Source organism: Mustela erminea, chromosome 10, assembly GCF_009829155.1.
Source record: "Mustela erminea isolate mMusErm1 chromosome 10, mMusErm1.Pri, whole genome shotgun sequence".
NCBI classification, from domain to species: Eukaryota; Metazoa; Chordata; class Mammalia; order Carnivora; family Mustelidae; genus Mustela; species Mustela erminea.
In genome coordinates this window covers 34,430,598-34,452,946 of record NC_045623.1, presented here as the reverse complement: position 1 = coordinate 34,452,946, position 22,349 = coordinate 34,430,598, and positions in this window count along the sequence as shown.

Genomic DNA, 22,349 nt, shown 5'->3' with positions numbered 1-22,349 from the left:
CCCCTGTTTTCCTTCCTTTAAATAGGTACTATGGTTGATTGCTTTTTCCTAGTTTATTAATATGTTTCTGGTTTTTTTTAAATTTTGCACTAAATAATTAATTTAAAAACTGAAATAATCCAGACTTGGAAGAAAATTTGTAGCTTTAAATTCATATGTTAGAAAAAATACTGAACTAAGTTAGATATCTATTTTATAGAGAAAGAAAGCAAACTGAAAAATTAAAGAAAATTAAAGATTAAGATGGCAGTTAACAATATTGAAAACAAAGCATGGACGAGTCAATTAAAATTGATTTTTCAAAATGACAATTGAGAAACAAAACTAAAATCAAAATATTTAAAAGATATGTTACTACCTATTACACATACTTAAAAATGAGAAAATATTATGAATAACTTCCTGCTGATAAGTTAAAAAAAATAGGCCATGTACCAACAACTTCTAGGAAAATACAGCTTATCAAAACTACATGAAGAAAATTTGAAACCTAATATTCCTGTAACTATGTAAGAAACATTCATAATTTCAAATTCTCCCTCAAAGGAAACTCTGGATTAAGGCAACAAATGAGTAGGTAATACCAATGTTTGATAGACTATTACAGAGAATAAAACTTTAATACAAACTTTTAAGGTCAACACAAACCTCAAAACTAAATACAATTCAATACTAGAAAGATGTAAATACTCCCCAAGTTACTCCATATATCCAATGTAATCACAGCATTCCAAACTATATTACAGTCTTATTGTAGAACTTGACAAGTGACTTTAACTTTATATGAAACTTTGAAGGCCAAGGATAGACATGGGGCAAATAGAAGATAAGGAAGATATGCTTTACTGCATATCCTAACTTTTGCTAAAGTGGGATTTGGGGTCCTAAAAAAGAGAAACAAACTAGTGGAACTCAAAAAAGAGTTTAGATGAAGCCCAGGACATGATTTAAAGGGAAAAAAAATGGTATTACAAAACATTGGGAAAGAATTGTCCTTTTCAGTAAATTGTGCTAGATCAATTGCATAACCTTGTGGAAGAAAATAAAGCTTGGTGTTCACCTTACATCACACACAAAATTCAATCAAAATAGAAATCAATAGGTAAAATGCAAAATAATTAAATTCCAGAAGTTAATATAGGTGAATATCTTATGGTCTGGTGATAGGCCAAGATTTAATCAATAGGACATTCAAAAATAAGCATAAAAATAAAGAAAGGTAAAAGTTGATAAACTGATCTACGTGTCAGAGATATATCCCAAACCATTTAGAATTGCATTCTATTTATTAATCAAAAAGTAGAAACAACCCAAATTCCCACTTAGCAGCAGGATGCATACATAAACTGCATTTTATTAACAGAATGGAATACAATGCATCATTAAAAATCAACAACTGAAGCTCCATACAACAGAAATGGATCTCACAGATAAAAATTTGAATGTAAGAAGCCAGACCCACATGTATACATCTTGTATGACTTCATTTATATAAAATAAAATGAAAAACTAAACAGTGGTGTTTAGAGAACTTAAAGCTCTAAATAAATGCAAAAGAATAAATGTCAAAACATAGGTACCATCACATGGAGTTTGAGAGGGGCTATGGTACACTGGCTACATTCAGCCTCTTGACCTAAGTGTCTCCGTTAACTGCACATTTACTTGAGTACATGTCATTAGGCTGTAGAATTCTGTGTTCTTCATACATTTTATTACATGCAACACATAATGAATTTTAAAAAGAGAGCAGGAACAGTGAGGAGAGAGAGGACAGAGAGGGAAGAGGGGAGAGTCTCCATGTTGTACTCAGGGTATTAGTATTTCTGAAAAACTTCTCTGAAATATTTGGTGTATTAATTTTGGTATGTTTAAATTTGGGTTTCCAGGTCCTAACTAAGCCCTAGTTCATTTTTACAGTATTCAGAAAACTCTAAAACCAGGATTGCTAATGTTATCTGTTAACAATTGAAGTCACAAAAAGGACACAGGTCATCAACATCAAACCAGATTTATTTGCAGTTTCATCAGGCTAGTAGCCTTTTCTACTTCAGAGAAGTCCACATTCCCTTGTTTCCCCAGGAACTCTTTTGAAAAGGGTCCTGAAGATAAGAGTTAAAATGTTACCAAGAACCCTGTGTACAAGAAGCACACTGAGTCATCTTTGTTAAGTATATCAAAGGAGGAAAATTCTGTCCAATCTGCCCCTGTCTCTGGACACAAATGAAATAATCTGATGACTACTTGATAGTATTTTAAGTGTTAATGTTTGACTTCATTATAATATTACGTTATAGAATCCACGACAATTACCTGAGATTTGACGCTTAATGACTATTTGTTAATATCTTAATCTATTTATTTTTAAAGCCTATTTTAGATGAAAATCCTTCCTTGAAGGAAGTAACACTGAAATGGAAGTCTGCTAGATAAATGGATAAAAATTATGCTATTCCAGGGTTCATTTTGTGGGCAATAGAATCTCAAGCTTGCCCTCCAGGACATGGAACACATTCTGGCAATTCCATTTTTGTGTTCCGTATACTAATAGAAATTCCAGTATTTAAATAAAATTTCATATAATTAAATAGAGTCACTGTAGGTAATAATTCACTTGGAAATAAAAATTTACACTTTTTCATGACCCAGTCAGTTTTCTGATCATGGTAAATGACTTACATGGCTTTGCATTTGTCAAGTGACCCTCATGGCTTTTTAAACCATTTTTTTTTTTTAAATGCCAAGTTAGGAGCTTCATTCAAAAATAAAAAGTGACTTTTAAAATTTAAAAACATGAGCTTTCTAAAATTTAATAACAAGAGGAAAGATCTTCACTGGAAGGGGAAGTTTAATAGTTATTTGGTTAAGATGCATCCAAAACCAGCAAAACTATTTTGTATTCAATACAAATACTAATTTGTATTCAGTTCTCACAAATACCACAGTAAACAAATTCTGGCAGAGAGTTTCTAAGATCATAAAAATCTTACATTGCATTGAAAACTATTTTTGGTCTAGATTTTTAAAAGCTGGATTTGCTCTTATTATTTATGTTTTCTTTATGCACTTGAGGGGCACGAGGTGTTCTGTACTACACAAAGTTTGGTCAGCACTCTGGGCAGCCTACAGATGAAGATTTCCAGAACCTTTACTATGTTACTATTTCTACTCTCCCAACCCTGCTCTCCCACCTAATTGAAAGCAATACTTTCTCTAGCACCAGTGGAAAGGTGTTGAAAGGTCAAGTAAAGCATGTGAAACCTAACTGTAACGTCACACTAGCATTTTGCAACATATTTAGAGATGCTTAAAAATAGTTCACGTATTCTTTCTATACTGTGATCAGTCTTGTATCTTCTGGCATAATGAAACTAATTTGGCAGAAACAAGGGAGCTGGTTGATACTTCTTGTGTTCATACTGATTGGAGAGTAAGCAGAGGCTGTATTTCAGAATTTCTTCATTTTTCCAACTGTGGAGGAAGAAGAAAAGAAGATAATTGCTTTATTTCTGAATTTGTATTAATCTCTTTAATCCAAATACACAGATCATTATTGTGAATATGTTTGTCTTTGAGAACACGTGATCATTTGTTCTGCTAATTAGCTTGTTGAGAGACTTGTTCTACTAATTAATTCTAATTCTAACTCTAATTCTTCTAATTAATTTTACTAATTAGTGATAGACTAAAAGATTTTTTTTCTACTAATGAATTCTCCTAATCTACTAGATTGTCTGCTAATCAGCTTGTACCATTTGGGCAACACACATGTTCCTGCGTGACAGGTGACAAGAATGAGTTTCTATATCCCATCAATTCCATCTTCATATACTACCTTCCACAGTCTCATAAGAATCTTCAGGGTATTTCAGAAAAGAATTTCAGAAAGGCCTATCATCATGTAGCTTACTTTTGACCACTTGGTAATGTACTGAAAATAGTTGTGATACCACTCTTGATATCTGTGAGTACTTAATACTAGGAGTTGTTTCTTTAGCTTTATTTTTCCTGCTCTTAAAGCTCAAACATTGGAAAGCCCCCTCCGTGGCATATCAAATATATTATAAAGATATAAAAAGATATAAAGACGTATTTATTCCAAAGTAAGAGTTTTCTACTCTTTCTTATAATTCTATTTCAATATTAACTATTTAAAAACACTATCCTTGAGCTTACATTCTTAAATTTCACAGTTTTATTCTGAATGTACAGATGGGAATTCCTAATGGGAAGACCCCTTTAACATATGCAGCAAACAAAAGTCTGCAATTAAATCAGCTAACACCGTGGCTCTGAGGCATCACATGCTGATGAGACACTGAACAAGAACACCAGGCTTCAGGTGACATTCCCCAGCAGATGATCATGCAAGAGATGGAGATATTAAGGTCTATGGGTGCTAAATAATGGCCTTTAAAAATTCAGTTAAATGCATGCATCATTCTTTTTTTTTTTTTAATGAGAATTACATGGAGCAACATAAAAGAGAAGCAACCATTTTTCAACTTGAAGAAAGTAAAACCCCTTTTTTAAATTCCTCTGTAGATGGAAACTGTTCTCATCTGTGGGATGATATTTAAGCTTCACATCACCTACGTAAATGCTTACTTCCCTTTTATCTGTTTCAGTATGCTTCCCTGACATTTATAGGCCAGCAAATAGACTTCCTGTTGGCTAATTTAACATATGCAGATTGTGTTCCTTAGGAGCATAAAATCTGAATAACTTAGATGTCCTAAAATTCCTTATACTGGTTCAGAAAGCTTGGCCTACCTCTGAGAACTGTCTCCTAGCCAGGAACACACAGAGTGAATTTGGAACTGAATGAGTGAAATAGAGTGACTGTCTGCATGTGACAATTGCCGGGGATGAGCTCCCTAATAATTTACTGCTCTATTTCTAGAATTAAAGACATTTTACATGTAAAGCATTCCTCCATTCTTCTACTTTAATCTTCCTGACTCAGTGTAGATTCATTAAGCACTATAAATGAGCACTTAGGAAAGTCTTGTGTGTGAATGGGAGCTCACAAGTTGTTATGAGAAGCAAAATGAACAGAATATTCCACGAAGTTGGTAAACTAGTAGAGGTCATAAAATTTATATGCTAAACCACCATTAAAAAGTTTTATGTAAGCAAACACATCCTATCACTATACAAGTGCCTGAGTATACTCAGGGTAAAGAAACATTCAAAGTGAAATAGAATTACTCAAATAAGTCTTCTTAGAGAGATCCATTCTTAAGCCAAGCATGAGAAGGAAGTGACCAGCAGAGACTGGGGCAGGAAATTGGCTTCCTTCCAGTCAGCACTGATTTCATAAGGTAAAACACCTCGTTAAATGGCTTCATGGCTTCATTTATTTTGTCTTTTAATAGTCACCACATTTGGTTTCTTTTGTTTATTAAATGATTAAACTGCCATCTCCATTAAAACTAATTTCTTTACACAAAACCGTTATTATTTGTATAAGATTGCAGTCTCAGAAATTCGCATTGCCTCTATCAGGATTGGCCAATCAGTAGGCATTTGTTGAATTGTTTAATAACAGGTAGAGATGGAAACAAGTTTGGACTCATGAATGAAACCTTGTTCTCTAATTCAAATATATTAATGCTTCCTACTCCCTGAGGAATTTGAGGTAAACGGGCTAAAGTTTCTTTATGTTGATACAAATTATTTTTGCCATAGAAGTGAACTTAGTGACATCAGAGAGCCCCTACCTCAAATTTAAAAGAAATCAGAAATCACATTGCTGGGGCCTGTCATCCCCAGTGAATCACCAATGACACAGAAACATTCCGGTTACGATGGAGACACTGGCAGACAGACTGGGTTTAAAGAAAGCAGATGACCAGCGAAAGCAAGCAAGACTGCAGACTAGGGAATCCTCTTTTCTGGCAGAAGAATAGAGAAAACAATAGTCATATTTCCAAGTTAATAATTGCTATCAAATTCAAATGCAGCTCTTGAGGAACTGAGAAGTGTGAATAAAATCTATTTTTGCTTTTTTAAAGATATGATGTGACTACACTGAGAGAGAACCCATTCTTTTTTTTACCTGGGACTTGAAACTTTCCCATTCGATGCGATACAGCAGAGGAAAGCATGGGGTTGTCTCTGGACCTGGAAGGTCACTGTGGTATTCACAGAGGTATTGACAATTGAACTGAGTTTTAAGAAGGAGTAAGACTTAGAGGAAGGTGTAGGTGACATCATCCAGACAAAAGAAACATCATGAGCAACACATATGTTTTAAGCAGGGTATTGACTTGATCTGGTTGAGTTATAAATGGTTTGCTTTGATAGCAGTGGTGAGTGTTAAGAGGTAAAGCAGAGAAATTAAGATGAATTTTTACAAACGGATTATATCTGTATAAATATCACCAAAATGAAAAGAATACTAGAATACTGCCCATATCTCCTAATTACCTTTCATGTTCCCTTCCAGTCACTGATACATGAATGGATAACCACAGTCCTGACTTCTAAAATAAATACCTGTCTTTTTCTTTTTCTTTTTTTCTTTTCTTTTCTTTCTTTCTTTCTTTCTTTTTTTTTTTTTTTTGTGTGTGTGTACATTTTGTTTGGGTCTCTTTTCATTCAGTTTCATTACATTTATGGGTTTCGGCTATGCTGTTACATGATTTAGATATTTCATCTTAATGCCATGTAATCGGTGTGACTATAGCACCGTTTATTTATCTGTTTTATTGCTGAAAGTTTTTAAATTAGTTTCTAAGGCTTTGACTACTTCAAATAGTGCTATTGCTAGGGCGCCTGGATGGCTCAGCTGGTTAAGTATCCAACTCTTGATTTCAGCTTAGGTCATGATCTCTGGGTTCAGCTGGCTCCCCACTCATGGGGCATCTGCTTGAGATTTTCTCTCTTTCCTCTTTCTTCCTCTGCCACCACTCCCTGCTCATGCACTTGCTCTCTCTCTCAAAAAAAATCTTTAAAAAAAGAAACAAAAAACAAACAAATACGTCTATTACAATGAACATTCTAGTACATATTTTGGATGGAATTTTGTGTGTTTTTCCTTTAGGCATAACTACAGGAGTAGAAATCCAAGAGCATATGGAATGCATTTCCGGTTTTATAGAGACCACAAAAATATATTTTCAAAGAAGTACCAGCTTACACTGTCTTCAGCAATATAAGAGAGTTACCATTCTCTATATTTTCTCTAAAACTTAGTATTTTTGTCATTATTATAGATCTTCACAAATCTGGTGGATTTATGGTAGTACATCATGGTGGTTTTAACTGACATTTATCAAATGATCCAAAAAAAAAAAAACTCAGCAGTTTTTGTTATGTGTGTTTATACATAGTCTCTTGTACATTCTCTTTATACATGTTTCCTCAAATATTGGGAATATTAATTACTTCTCCACTTTATCGATTGACTTTTTACTCTCTTAATAGTTGATAAACAAAAGTTCTTCCTTCTACTATAATCCCTTAATGGTTAACACATTTTGCATCCACTACAGAAATTTTTATCTTCTCTAGTGTCATCAAAGTGCAACTTTTGTCTCCAAAAGTTGCATTTTATGCATGCATGACATATATTTAAAATACATGGTGTTAGACCTTGGAGTTCACTATATTGTCTTAACATGCCTCAGTGCAGATTAGGAACTACAGAGACAGTGTGAATTCATGTTTCTTCTGTCTGCTTTAGCCAGTGTTAGTTTGAAGGAGTTTGCCAAATAATCAATAAGCAAATAAAGATATTAATAATTACTTCATATGATCTCCTCTTCGGACCTGTTATCCTATTCCCTATCTAATCCTGAGAGTTAGAGTTTGCTACTTTTGCTTTGCATCTTTTATTTTTCATGAACAAATGATTAAGGGACTTATTTAATTAGTACATTGTACTATTTTAAACGTCAGGTTTGTTTTGCTTAAATTTCATATTATACCTTTATTTAATTTTTTAAAAAATACTCAGCCTTTTATTTTTATTTATTTTATTCAATTAGCCAACATATAGGACATCATTAATTTTTGATACAGTGTTCAATGATTCATTAGTTACTTATAACACCCAGTCCTGAACACCACATGTGACTTTTAAAATTAGGACGAAAAATTTTAACTTCTTACTTTTAGGAATAGTAAGTGGATTTAGTCATCCTAGTATTTCTTATCACTTATTTTTCATGTCTGAAGTGTGTTTTTCACTTATTAACTTTCTTACTTTATTCTCGCCTCATTTCTGAGATTTTCACTTTAAAATAGTAAATAATTACTTTTATCTGCGTTGTGAGTGTGAACCTAAGTCAGATTTTAATTGTATGTAAGGTGTTACTTTGTTCTTTCCTCTGTGATAACTTCACACAGTGTTTGACCTCTATGTTGAGTTGTTCATTTGGTATGAGATTAGTTGTCTGAAAGCCTTAAGAATGAGAGAGAAATTGGGGGATAATTTTTGTACCTCAACAAAGTAATGGAATGAAGATATTCATAATAGTTATATTTTTTATATTCTTGGAATTTAAGTGGTAAGACCTTTTTACATTCTCACTATAGCAGTTTGTTTTCTCTTTGTATCTGTGTTCCTCTCTTTTGATGTCACTGTTAGAGGTTGTTACAATTTTCTTGATTGTTTCAAAGGACAAACTTCTGAACTTTTGGCTTTGTGAATTTATTGTTTATTTGCTACATCATTGATTCCTTACTGAATTATTTCCCTTCTCCACCCTTGCCATTTAATTTGCTCTTCTCTAGATTTATAAGGTGAACATTTAGATTCTTAATCTTGGGCTTTTCCTATTTTCTTTTTTTTAAGATTTTTATTTATTTATTTGACAGACAGAGATCACAAGTAGGCAGGGAGGCAGGCGGGGGCTGGGTAGGGGAAGCAGGCTCCCCGCTAAGCAGAGAGCCTGATGTGGGGCTTGATCCTAGCACCCTGAGATCATGACCTGAGCTGAAGACAGAGTTTTTAATCCACTGAGCCACCCAGGCACACCCCTCTCCTATTTTCTATCATAAGAGTGTAAAGCTATGTTTTTCTCTTTAAGCATGATAAATGCCTTCTGCAAATATTGATATGTAATATGTTCATCATAATTTATTTAAAATCACTTGTAATTTTCTAAATTGACCCATGAATTCTTCTTTTTTGACCTATATGTTATTAAAAAGCAAGTGCTGTTGTTATTTTTAAATACTTAGGACTTACTCGGGTATCTAATTTTACTGATTCTAATTTGCTTCTGTTTGTGTCAGAGGGCATAGTCTGAAAGGGTGCTCTCCTTTGAAATTGAAGGACATTTGTTTTCTGGCCCAGCTCAGTGTCTGCACTGTTAAATGTTTCATGTGTTCAGAGAAGAACTTGTATTATCTAGGTACTGGATGTAGTTTTCTAGGAATACCATTTGGGATACAGTAGTCAATAGTGATATTCAAGTCTTCCATATCTCTATTTCTATTTTGTGTAGTCGGTCTGTCAATTACTGAGTGGTGTTAAAGATCACAATTATGATTACGGACTTGCCTGGTAGTTTTGCCAAATCATACCTCAGCTATTTTGCAGTCCCATTATTTCCATTACTTGGGGGAATATGTAGTTAAAAATGTTAAATTTTCTGACCTATTGAGCCTGTAATCATTATGAATTGTCACTTCTTCCCTTTGGTAATATTCCTTGTCCCACTCTCTATTTGTTCTTGCATTCAGACAAATATTCTAGTCACTCAAACTTTATTACAATTGAAGATGCATAGTGCATAATTTTGCTTCCTTTTAGTTCCAGTGCCTTTGTGCTTTTCAATTTAACATGTTCCTTTAGTAAAAGCATATACTTGAGTTTAGATTTTTCACCTAGCCTAAAAAATCTCAGCCTTTTGAGAGTTTAGTCTACTTACTCGTACAGCACTGATTTAAATGTTTGAATTTTTATTTATTTTATGATTTTTATTAATAGACCATATTTTTAGAGCAGGTTTGTGGTTTTTTTCCCTTACATTTTATTTATTTATTTATTTGTTTATTTGAAAGAGAGCTGGGAAGGGGCTGAGGCAGAGGAGGAGAGAGAGAGAGAATCACAAGCAGGCTCATGCCCCATGCACAGCCCAATGTGGGGCTCAGTCTCAAAACTCTGAGACCATGACCTGAGTCGATATCAAGAATCAAAAACTTAACAGACTGAGCCATCCAGGCACCCCTAAAGCAGTTTTAATTTCACTGAAATAGGAGCTGGAAGTACAGAGAGTTCCTATATACCCTTCACCCCATCATGTATGTCATTTCCCACTATTAATATCTTGCATTAGTGAGATACAACTGTTAAAATGATGGGCCAATACTGTTACATTATTATTAAAGTTCTTAATTTACCTTCTTCCTATTGTCAATTCTGTTGCTTTTGACAAATGCAGAAATACATGTATCCACTGTTACAGTAAGGTATATGACACTTTTCCCTAAAAAAAAATGACATTTTCTGCCTATTTTTACCCTCTGTCCCTCCCTTTGACCCCCTAGCCACCATTGGGCTTTTTTACTACCTTCCCTGATTTATGTTTTCCAGAATGTCATAAAGCACATAAACCTCTCAGATTGGCTTTTTTAATTTAGCAGTATGTATTTAAGTCTTCCCCATGTCATATCCTGGTTTGTTAGCTCATTTCTGTTTAGCCTTGAACAATATTCCATCATCTGGATGTGTCACGGTTTATTTACCTGCTGAAGGACATCTTGGTTGCTCCCAAGTTTTAGCAATTATCAGTGAAGCTGCTATAAACATTCCTATGTAAGATTTTGTGTGGATATTTGTATTCCAGATTTGTTCTGTATGCAAGATTTCAGCTTATTTAGGTAAATGCCATGAAGTACACATGTTGGACTGTAGGCTAAGTTTTGTAAGAAACTGTCAAACTGTCTTTCAAAGCAGCTATATGATTTTGCATCCCATCAACAATCAGTTTTGTTCCTAGTGATCTCTATCCCCACCAGCATTTGGTGCTGTCAGCATCTTGGATGTCTGGTGCTCTAAAAAGCTGTGGTGTGGTAACTCAGTGTTTTGTTCCTCTGTTTTGAGAGAGCTTGTATCTGTACATGTTGAGGGGAGGGGCAGAGGGAAAGAGAGAATCTGAAGCAGGCTCCCTGTGGAGCGCAGAGTTTGACACGGAGCTTGAACTCATATCAGGATCCGTTTCAAAATCAAAAGTCAAAGATTTTCATTTTAAAATAGTAAATAAGTACTTTTATCTGCTTTTAACCAACTGAGCCACCCAGGTGCCCGTCTCATTGTTTAATTAACAATTCCCTGGTAACTTAAGATGCTGAACATCTTTTCAAGTGCCTACTTGCTATCTGTATATCTTCTTTCGTGAGGGATCTATTCATATCTTATCCAAGTTTTAATTAGTTATTAATTTCTTAATATTGAATTTTAGGAATCTTTAATCTTTTGGAATCTTTATATATATTGGATACCATTTTTCACCATAGGTGTTTGCACATACCAGTCTGTGCCTTTTCATTTGCATAACAGCGTCTTTCTTTTTAAGATTTCATTTTATTTATTTGACAGAGAGAGAGATAGCAAGAGTGGGAACATAAGCAGGTGGAGTGGGAGTGGGAGGCAGAGAAAGAACCAGACCTCCTGCCAAGCAGGGAGCCTGGCCCCTGGGATCAAAGGCAGACGCTTGACGACTTAGCCACCCAGGCTCCCCTGTGTAACAGTGTCTTTCACAGAGAACACCTTTTTAATTTTATTGAATTCCAACATATTAATTTTTTCATGGATCACTCATTTCAGATTGTAACAAAAATGTATCACCAAACTCAAGATCATCTCGATTTTTTTCTTTCTTTCTTTCTTTTTTTTTTCTGAGTTTTATACTTTAGTGTTATATATTTTGGTCTGTGATCCATTTTGAGGTAATTTTTCTGAGAGATGTAAAATCTGGGTCTAGATTCATTTTTTGCATGTGGATGTCCAGTTTCAACACTATTTGTGTTAAAGAGACTTATCTCACTTCATTGTCTTGCTTCATTGTCAAGGGTCAATTGAATATATTTGTGTGAATCTATTTCTGGGCTCTCTCTTCTGTTCTGGTGATTTATTTACTCGTTTACAAACACTGTCTTGGTTACTTTCACTTTACATTAAGTCTCAAGTTGGGTAGCGTCAGTCTTCCAGTTGTGTTCTTCCCCTTCCCTGTTGTGTTGGCTATTCTGGGTCTTTTATCTCTTCATTCAAATTTAAGAATCAGTTTGTCAATAATCATAAAAATCTTGCTGGAATTAGGATTGTGTTTAGTCTGTATATCAAGTTGAAAAGAACTGACATCTTGACAGTGTTGAGTCTTCTCAAATATGAAAATGGAACATCCTCAGATTTCTTTAGTTTTTTGATTTCACTCATGAGTTTTACATTTTTCCTCATGTAGCTTTTATACTTTTTTTTTTTTTTTTAGATTTATAGGTGTTTCACTTGGGGTATGTTAATGTAAGTGCTACTGTGTTTTTAATTGCAAATTCTACTTGTTCATCATGAGTAGTCCTTTTCTTTTAATTGCTGTCTTTAGAAAGGATATTTTCTAACAATCTGTCTTTGATTTCATACATGTTTTCTTCTAGTCTGTTGTTAAGCCCATCTACTGAATTTTTTTTTTAAAGATTTTATTTATTTATTTGACAGAGAGAAATCACAAGTAGATGGAGAGGCAGGCAGAGAGAGAGAGAGGGAAGCAGGCTCCCTGCTGAGCAGAGAGCCCGATGTGGGACTCGATCCCAGGACCCCGAGATCATGACCCGAGCCGAAGGCAGCGGCTTAACCCACTGAGCCACCCAGGTTGACAGTAATATTAAAATTCTCAAATTGAAAAGTCCCATTTGTTTTTAATTTTTATTTTTTGAGATATGTATGCTTTCTTTACATATTTTAATGTGTTTATAATAGTTTATTTGAATTCCTTTTCTAGTAAATACAACATCTTGATTACTTCAAGTATTGTTTGAGTATGAGTCATTTTCCTGTTTGTTGATATGTCATTTGCTTATTTTTAATTTGAAATTTTTAAAAGATTTATATATTTATTTTAGAGAGAGAGGGCACACGCAGGAGGGGCTAAGGGAGAGGTAGACAGAATGTCAAGTAGAATCAACACTGAGCCTAGAGCCCAATGTAGTCCTCAATCTCATGACCCTGAGATCACGACCTGAGCTAAAACTAAGAGTCGAGTACAACGGACTGTGCCACCTACATGCCCCTTAATTTCAGATTTTGAACAATAGATGTGCAGTGTATCTTGCATATTTTGAACAAGGTATTTAGAAGTTCAGGGTCTGTAATGTCTCTGAAGAGTGATTTTCTTCCAGCATACAGTTAATTTGAATGGACTCAAACTCCAGACTGGAGTCCCTCAAAGATAATGGTAACTGAAATCTCTGCTGAGATTTTTTAGTTTCTGGAAGCTGCTTTTTCTTTGTCGAACCCCACCACCTCCCCCCTCACCACCATCCCTGACCCCTCCCTATGTTTATATAATTTAGTGGTCAGCAAAGGATTTGGATAAATATTACATGCAGATTTTGGCATTTACCTCACCTGATTTCCTTCTCCCCATATTCTTCATTTAACTCTAGATTTGTACTGTGCTGCAAACTCTGTGCTCTGACATACCAAGCCAGGAAGGCTGTAGCTTTCTGCCTTCCCAAGAAGCACATAGATTTGGGACTATAATTGAACAAAGACTCACAAATTTGTTACTTTGACAATATGGTTTCTTCTTTCAATTATAGACTCTTCTTTAGTATTAGTTTGCTTTTGCTTGCTTTTCATTGCCTATAAGTGGACTTTTCTGAGATTTTCTCTTGGAACATTAACCTAAATTAACTACGCTATGTTGATAATGAAGGAGCTCAGGACACAGTATCCTAATGCATGGCCCTTTGGAATAGAGATTATTTTGAGTTGAAGTCTCTCTCTGAATTCCTCTCATCTACCTAAAGAGAGATACTCCAAAGATCTCAATCATAATAAATCTCCCCCGGGTGTTTCATCACCTAGAGAAGGTTAATTATTGTCCCAGAAAGAAAACGAGAAGTTGACACCAGTTTGGCATAGACTATCATATCTCCCATCCATTCTTCATCATTGTTCAAAATCATTGGCTCTCTCGTAAGGTGCCTACTGTCCTAGAGAAGAAGGTAGTGACGGGTTAGGTAGAGAAGGCGATCAGAGTGACTGGAAGTTTGGTTACATTGTGTCAAGTTTGTTGATTGGGTAAATAAGTCAATACATTGTGAATAGTTGGATTTACACTTAGGTAATGCACTAACAAAGGATTCATAAACATGGCAGGGACAAAGGCCAGTTTGAACCTTGAGATTTGGGGTTGAAATTGAAAATCTGGGTATGAACTCTAATCATCTTCTTAAATATACAACTTAATCCCAATTATTTATGGATTACATGTTTCAGGATTCATTTGCTTGCAAGAATTTATTTGTAACTCCCAAATCAACCTACTCTTTTCATAGTTAATTGCAGACATGAATAGAGTTATAAAAAAATCAGAGTTGTCTAACTTGCATGTTGCCAACTGAGGGCAAACAAAGCAATGTCCTGCTTATCATTTAAATGCCCATAGTGTGAACAAATTTTGTTTTTTCAGTCTGCTTGGTGCCATGGTTTTCACATTTCTGTATGGGGGGGCAGATTTTGTTGCTTAACATGGCTCCCCCAACATAGTGCTGAAGGTCTGTCTAGCTCTTTTTAAAAGTTTTAATTAATTAACTTACTAATTAATTAAGTGCTGATGGTCTGTCTAGTTCTTTTTTAAAAAAGTTTTAACTAACTTACTAATAACTTTATTTTTACTTTAGAGAGGGAGAGAAAGGGGTCAAAGAGAGAGGGAGAGAGAGAATCTTAAGCATACTGCATGCCCAGCATAAAGCCCAAAGCAGGGCTCGATCTCACAACCCTGAGATCATGACCTGAGCCAAAATCAAGAGTTGGTCAGGTGCCCCTCCATCTAGTGTTCCTGGTATGAGGTAACTATGATGTGCCTTATGGAATAAATACACATTTTAGATAATTTATTCAGGTTTGACTTACACGGTTACCATGAGTCATATGTTAATGAATTAATAATATATATTTAAAAATAGGTTTTCAACCAGAAGCATGCAGAGAATGTGGTCATGTATTGATCATTTGGTGGAAATGTGACTAGAGGCTGCTAGGGAATTAACCCTATATCCACAGGAACAATGATTCAGTGTTCCCTAATTTGGAACTTGCAATGATGTCATAGAATAAAGTCTATTTTTATGCTATAAATAATGAGAATCAGGTGTGTGTGTGTGTGTGTGTGTGTGTGTGTGTGTATTCAAAGATGAGTATAGGCATACTGATAGCCACTTACCATTATTTTTGGCTTCTGAATATCATCTTCACTAAGAAGATTTCTTGTCCAGGAATAACTTATATCTTATATTAGAAAGTGAAAATGTGCTCAAAGAATGATAAAGACATGTCAAGGTATATAAAAGCCTTCTTGATGGTTCTGTCACTGAGTATTATCTAGGACAATTGGGCATCAAATTAATTAAAACTATCAGATTATATCCCATTTCATAAAACAGGAACTCATGAGTCCATACTAACACAAATATATAAGGGAGAAAAGAAAACTCTTCTTTAATAAAATAACAAAATAAGGAAGTAATTCTAGGCATTAGTAACTGGGAAAATAATGCTGGTGGCTGAAGCTTTGTTAAGGAACAGTATGTTGGTGTAGTACTGAAATAGCTCTCTTCACAATGATGATTTTACCACAGAGAAATCAGAGTCTGGTTAAGAGGAAACATCCTCCAGACCCAGGTGAGGGATCAGTTTATAATGTGAAAACTTGCAAAAGTTCAAGATTGTTAAGGATATAAAATACAGGCCAGATTAAGCAACTTTCAGACTGAAGATTTATGAAACATGAAAATCACAAGCAACTATTTCCTAGGCAAGCAGCTGGACTAGAAATGGAGAAGGCACATTCTGTGATGGCTGGGAAAATTACAGTGACATCTCTGAACTGAAACATAACATCATAGGAATGTTGATTTCCTAAATGGAGAGTTGTATGATGGTACTGTAGAAGAGTGTCCTGATTTTTAGAAGGTGCATACTAGAGTACTTTAACAGTGGTAGGGCATTATAATAGAGAAAGATTCCCTTTCTCTCTCTCTCTCTCTCCCTCTCTCTATTTCAATCTCTCTCTTTCTTTCTTTCTTCTATGTTCATATATTTGTATATATGTAATATATCTATATAATCTATAATAGCAGTATTTCTTAATCACTTCACTCAGGGGATATTTCTGGAGTAATTTTTAGGTTTAGCCACACAAGAAGTTGTTATATTCACAGCTTTTAGTAACTTAATGAGGTCACTAATTTGTAGATATAATATTCCAGAAATAATTTTCACTGCTACTTTAAGGAGAGAGTGCCATTTTCCTGCAGATGGGCTTATTTCAGCCAATTCATTAGCTCACTCTCTCTGTGTAGCTTCCCGTCCCTATGAACTATATCCACATTATGTCACAAAGGCAGGTCATTGAAATTACAGTTTTTCCATGCCAAAAATGTATTCAATTAGATCTTAAATTCTTTTCACAAGTTTTTCTATACAAGTTGCTAATAAAGTAGATAAATTGTACGTGATTTATTTAGCATCAGTTTCAAGGTTCCCCATTCTCAAAAAGGCAAACTTCTTGGGAAGAACAAAAAAGGCTCTTAGGAAGAATTGACTTTTCTTTAATTTTGTTTCTTTGTATAAATTTTTAAAATTCATGAGGTAAATTTTAGTTTTTGTTAAATTGCTGAAGTAAAATCAAAGTTGATTTTCATTAATGTTCTTGACAGTGTTCAATAGCAAATTTTAACTCAGTCGTTATTCAAAACAATATGAAAACAAATTAGTCTAAGACAGATTTATATGACTTTGAAAAAACATTCCTTACGGAGTGGCCTCATAGAAGTGAGTTGTTAGGCATAGTAATTACAGAATTACCATATAAAGGCTTTATTCCCTTGAACTCCTTTTACAAGTTTGTGGATGGATGTATAAAAAGTATTTTTATGCTACAAGTAAAGAATTGAAATTTCTTTAATGTGAGACCTGCGCCTAGTTTTTGCTGCACAAAATACTTAATTCTCAGGCAAAACTGAGTTAAATGCAAAGGGATTTATTTTCAATTGAAGTGAAATAAATTCTACTCTTGCTCAGGATGCTTGTTAAACACAGCAGCTTGCTCACACATAAAAGAATGGAAAACGCAGCAAAATATTCACTGCTTCCTTATGAATGGCAAGACAGTCTTAACAGAACTGTGACAGAAATACACTGCTGGCTTAGGACAAAGCAGTCATCTCAATTGGAGTGTCATCAGACTACATACTACAACTCACTGACATTTTTTTTTTTATATTTTATTTATTGATTTGAGAGAGAGAGAGTGAGAGAAAGCATGAGAGGGGAGAAGGTCAGAGGGAGAAGCAGATTCCCCATGGAGCTGGGAGCCGGATGTGGGACTCGATCCCAGGACTCCGGGATCATGACCTGAGCCGAAGGCAGTTGCTTAACCAACTGAGCCACCCAGGTGCCCCTCACTGACATTTTCTTCTCTCAAAGTCCACTACTCTGACCAAGCCAAAGGTTCAGAAAAAGGGCTACACTCACTGAGTCCAGGAAGGAAGCTAAGTGTTCATTTTTTCCTGTAGTGCTGTCCATCCATCAATAGGACTTAAGACTTGATTTCCTTCCTCACTCTTAAGCCTAAGCACAAAAAACCAGTTTCCAAGTGGTTTTTGGTCAACATGGTTTTCCATAAGATTTCATTTCCATTTAAATCAGAGGATTTTGCCATCTGAAGCCAAAACATTTTCTCCAAGGCCTTGCAGAGACTTAATTGGCTTCTGTATTAAAAAATGTCTCCTAAGACTAATATTGTAACAGAACTAATGTAAATTCACCTCTTGGTGAGTTATAGAGAGTGACCATACCAGATAAAGTTGTCATACAAGGATGCCTTTTGAAGCAAAGAAGATGTTGCAGAAGAAGTTACAAAGCTGTGACTCCCCAGTTGGGGGGAGTGGGTTTCTTTTATTTAGGGTTAAGATGAATGTTCACAAAGGGAAGTTTTGTCATCGCATGTCAGGTCGGTGTGAAGTCATGTGTGAGTCCTTAGGAAACATGCCTATACATGCATTGTATGTTATGTTCATGAGGTATGTAGTGCTCCTTGAGTGGAGATTTTAACATTATAATAAAGCAGAGGCAGGAAGAAGGGAAGAGGGCTGTGGGCCTGTTCTGAGAGATCGTATAAACTGGATGGGGACTGGCTGTGATGAGCAGTGGTGTCATATGTAAATGAATAACTAAATTTTACATGTGAAACTAATATATTTTTTTTAAAGATTTTATTCATACATTTGACAGACAGAGATCACAAGTAGACAGAGAGGCAGGCAGAGAGAGAGGAGGAAGCAGGCTCCCTGCTGAGCAGAGAGCCCGATGTGGGGCTCGATCCCAGGACCCTGAGACCATGACCTGAGCTAAAGGCAGAGGCTTTAACCCACTGAGCCACCCAGGCGTCCCCATGTGAAACTAATATTATACTGTATGTTCACAAACTGGAATTTAAATGACAGGTTGATAGTAATAAATAAATAAATAAATAGTAAATAACAAACTAGATGGGGTTTGGGACTCCTTGTCTCAGGTCAGGAATGCAGGGCCTCACCTACTTCTGACCCAACACTGGGGCTTTTCTACCCATTTAGTGTCTCTGATATGGCTAGGCTCTTTCCTTGTCTGATAGACTGTTCATTTTTTGCAGTCCCTTTTCCCCCTTAAAGTCCTTAACTACCAAGATTGTGTGTTTGTGTGTGTGTGTGTGTGTGTGTGTGTGTGTGTTTAATTCTAACACTTTCTAGGAGTTCTGCAACACATGTGCTTGGGCAATAGAGTATACATCACAGAAAATCACTGGGAGCCTAAAATAGCTTTGTGTCATGGAAGCTATGTCTCCTTTCTCTTTTTCTGGGGACCCTGAACTCTTTCTACTTACAGTTTTTGAACCGACTCTTCATCTTCAAAGCACTAAGCAAAATCTGTCCCATTTTCTTGGAAGTGTTCCTGTGATGTCCCTTTTGGCTAAAGCATCCTGCTGCAAAGTCTTCCTCTGCTACACCTTCTGATTTCTTAGCAGAGGATTTGTGTTCCCTTTGTCTACATTTCACACCATTGTTAAGTGTGCGCAAGTCAGCTGGTTCTTGAGGAATAGCAACTTTATGGCATTATCTAGAATTGTTTTTCAGTTTATCATCAAGGATTGTTGACACCAACATCTATGAAGAAAGTAGTTCTATACTGTAACGCAAGGGTCCCCCCTCTCTACCCCTCACCACTCCCCCCTATTTTTAACAGCTGAAACCTCTTGTGCCACAAACTCTGGACAGTACAGCAGAAATACTGATATCAATAAAGTCCTTCCGCAAAGGCATTTTGTTTCTAGATATAAGGACAGAACTAGTAAGTCGATATTTACCTTTGCTATCCCAAGCAGTATTTGCTACAAAAACCAAAGTTTTCCTTAATTTCACCATCCTTTATGGATATTTTTATTGAGGTGTAATTGACATATAACAGTATATTAGTTTCAGCTATACAACATAATGATTCAGTATTTGTAGATGCTGCAAAATGTTTACCACAATAAGTAGTTACTATCAGTCTTCATACAATGATACAAAACATTTGTTTATGATTACAGCATTTAAGATTTACCTTTAGTAACTTTCAAATATGCAATGAAATACAATGTTACTGATGCTAATCCCCATCCTATAAAATTACATCCCCAGCACCTGCTTATTTCATAACTAGAATTGAAACCCCTTGACTCCCTTCATTCATTTCACTTAACCCCCCCCCCCCTTCCTCTCCTCTGGCAACCACCCTTCTGGTTCTCTGTATCCATGAGTTTGTTTGATTTTGTTCATTTGTTTTGTTTTTTAGGTTCCACATAAAAGTAATATTTTATGGATTTCTCTTTCTTTTTCTGACTTATTTCACATGGCATAATACCCTCAAGCTTCATCCATGTTGTTGCAATAAGATTTCATTCTTTTTATGGCTGTATTCCTAAATACCTCCATATCTATCCATAAATCCATAGCATACATAGTATATGTGTATTCCTCATATTCCTTGTATATATTCCTGTATATATAAAACACAGAATTCAATTATATATACATAATGTACATGTATATACATATTACAGATGTAGGTATGTGTACACACACACACACACACACACATGCCTTTACATCATCCCTATGCATTCATCCGTTGATGGATACTTGGGTTGTTTCATATCTTAGTTATTATAAATAATGCTGCAATAAACATAGGGGTGCATATATCTTTTTTTGAAGTTAGTGTTTTTATTTACTTCAGAAAAATACCCAGAAGTGGAATTGCAGGATCATATGGTAGTTCTATTTTTAATTTTTAGAGGAACCTTTGTAATGTTTTCCATATTGGTTGTGCCAATTTAAATTTCTAGTAACATTGCACAGAAGTTTCCTTTTCTTTATGCCAACACTTGTTATTTCTTGCCTTTTTGGGGAGGTGGAGTGTAGAGGGTGAGAAGGAAGAAAGAGAATCTAAAGTGGGATCCATGCCCCACACCAAGCCTGAAATGGTGCTTGATCTCACAAGCCTACAATTATGACCTAAGCTGAAATCAAGAATCAGACGCTTAAGTGACTGAGCCACCCAGATGCCCCCTTATTTCTTTTCTTTTTGATAATAACCATTCTGACAGGTATGGCATAATATGTCATTGTGGTGTTGATTTGCAATTCCATGATGATTAGTGATTTTGGCACATTTTCATGTTGTCCATTTGTACCTCTTCTTTGGGAATATGTCTATTCACATCCTCTGCCTATTTTTTAATCAGATATTTTTCTATTGAATTGTATGAGTTTTTAAAAATATATATGTTGGATATTAGCCCCTTAATAAGATACATGATTTGAATGGGAGAAATTACTGCAGTTGGTTGCCTTCTGATTTTTTTTTTTTTTTTTTGCCTTCTGATTTTTTTGGTGGTTTCTTTTGCTCTGCAGAAGCTTTTTAATTTGATATAGTCCCACTCATTTATTTTTGCTTTTGTTCTTTTGCTTTTGGAGTCACATCAAAAAAAAAAAAAATCATCACTAAGATCGGTGTCCTGGAATTTACCACCTAGGATTTTTTTTTTTTTTTTTAAATGAGTGTTTCATAGGTTCACGTCTTAGGTTCAAATCCTCAACCATGTTTGAGTTGATTTTTATATATAGTATAAAAGAATAGTCTGATTTGGTGTCTGTGCTTGCATGTTGTCCAGTTTTCCAAATGCCATGGATTGAGACTATCCTTTCTCCATTTTATATTCTGGTCTTCTTTAACAAAAGTTCTCATACATGCATGACTTTTTTTCTCTCTATTCTGTTCCATTGATCTATGCGTTGGTTTTCTGCTAACACTGTACTATTTTGGTTACTGTAGATAGGTAATATAGTTTGAAATCAGGGAGCATGATGGCTCCAGCTTTGTTCCTTCTCAAGATTGCTTTGGCTATTTAGGATCTTTGTTGTTCCAGACAAATTTTAACATTGTTTGTTCTATTTTGGTTTAAAAATGCTGCTTGGGGGGTGCCTGGGTGGCTCAGTGGGTTAAAGCCTCTGCCTTTGGCTCAGGTCATGATTTCAGGATCCTGGGATCAAGCCCCTCGTTGGGCTCTCTGCTCAGTGGGGAGCCTGCTTCCCTTCCTCTCTCTGCCTGCCTCCCTGCCTACTTGTGATCTCTGTCTGTCAAATAAATAAATAAAGTCTTGAAAAATATATAAAAAAATTTTTAAAATGCTGCTTGGTACTTGATAGGGATTTCATCTAATCTCTAGATGGCTTAAAGTAATATAGACATTTAAAAAATCTTAATTATTGGGGCACCTGGGTGGCTCAGTGGGGTAAGCCTCTGCCTTTGGCTCAGGTCATGATCTCAGGGTCCTGGGATCAAGCCCCACATCGGACTCTCTGCTCAGCAGGGAGCCTGCTTCCCCTCTCTCTCTGCCTGCCTCTCTGCCTACTTGTGATCTCTCTCTCTGTCAAATAAATAAATAAAATCTTTAAAAAATTATAATTGTGTCAGTCTATGAGCAAAGAGTGTCTTTCAATTTATTTCTAATTTCTTTATCAACTGTATACACGTTTTAGGAGACAGATCTTTCACTTCCTTGGTTAAATTTATTCCTAGATATTTTATT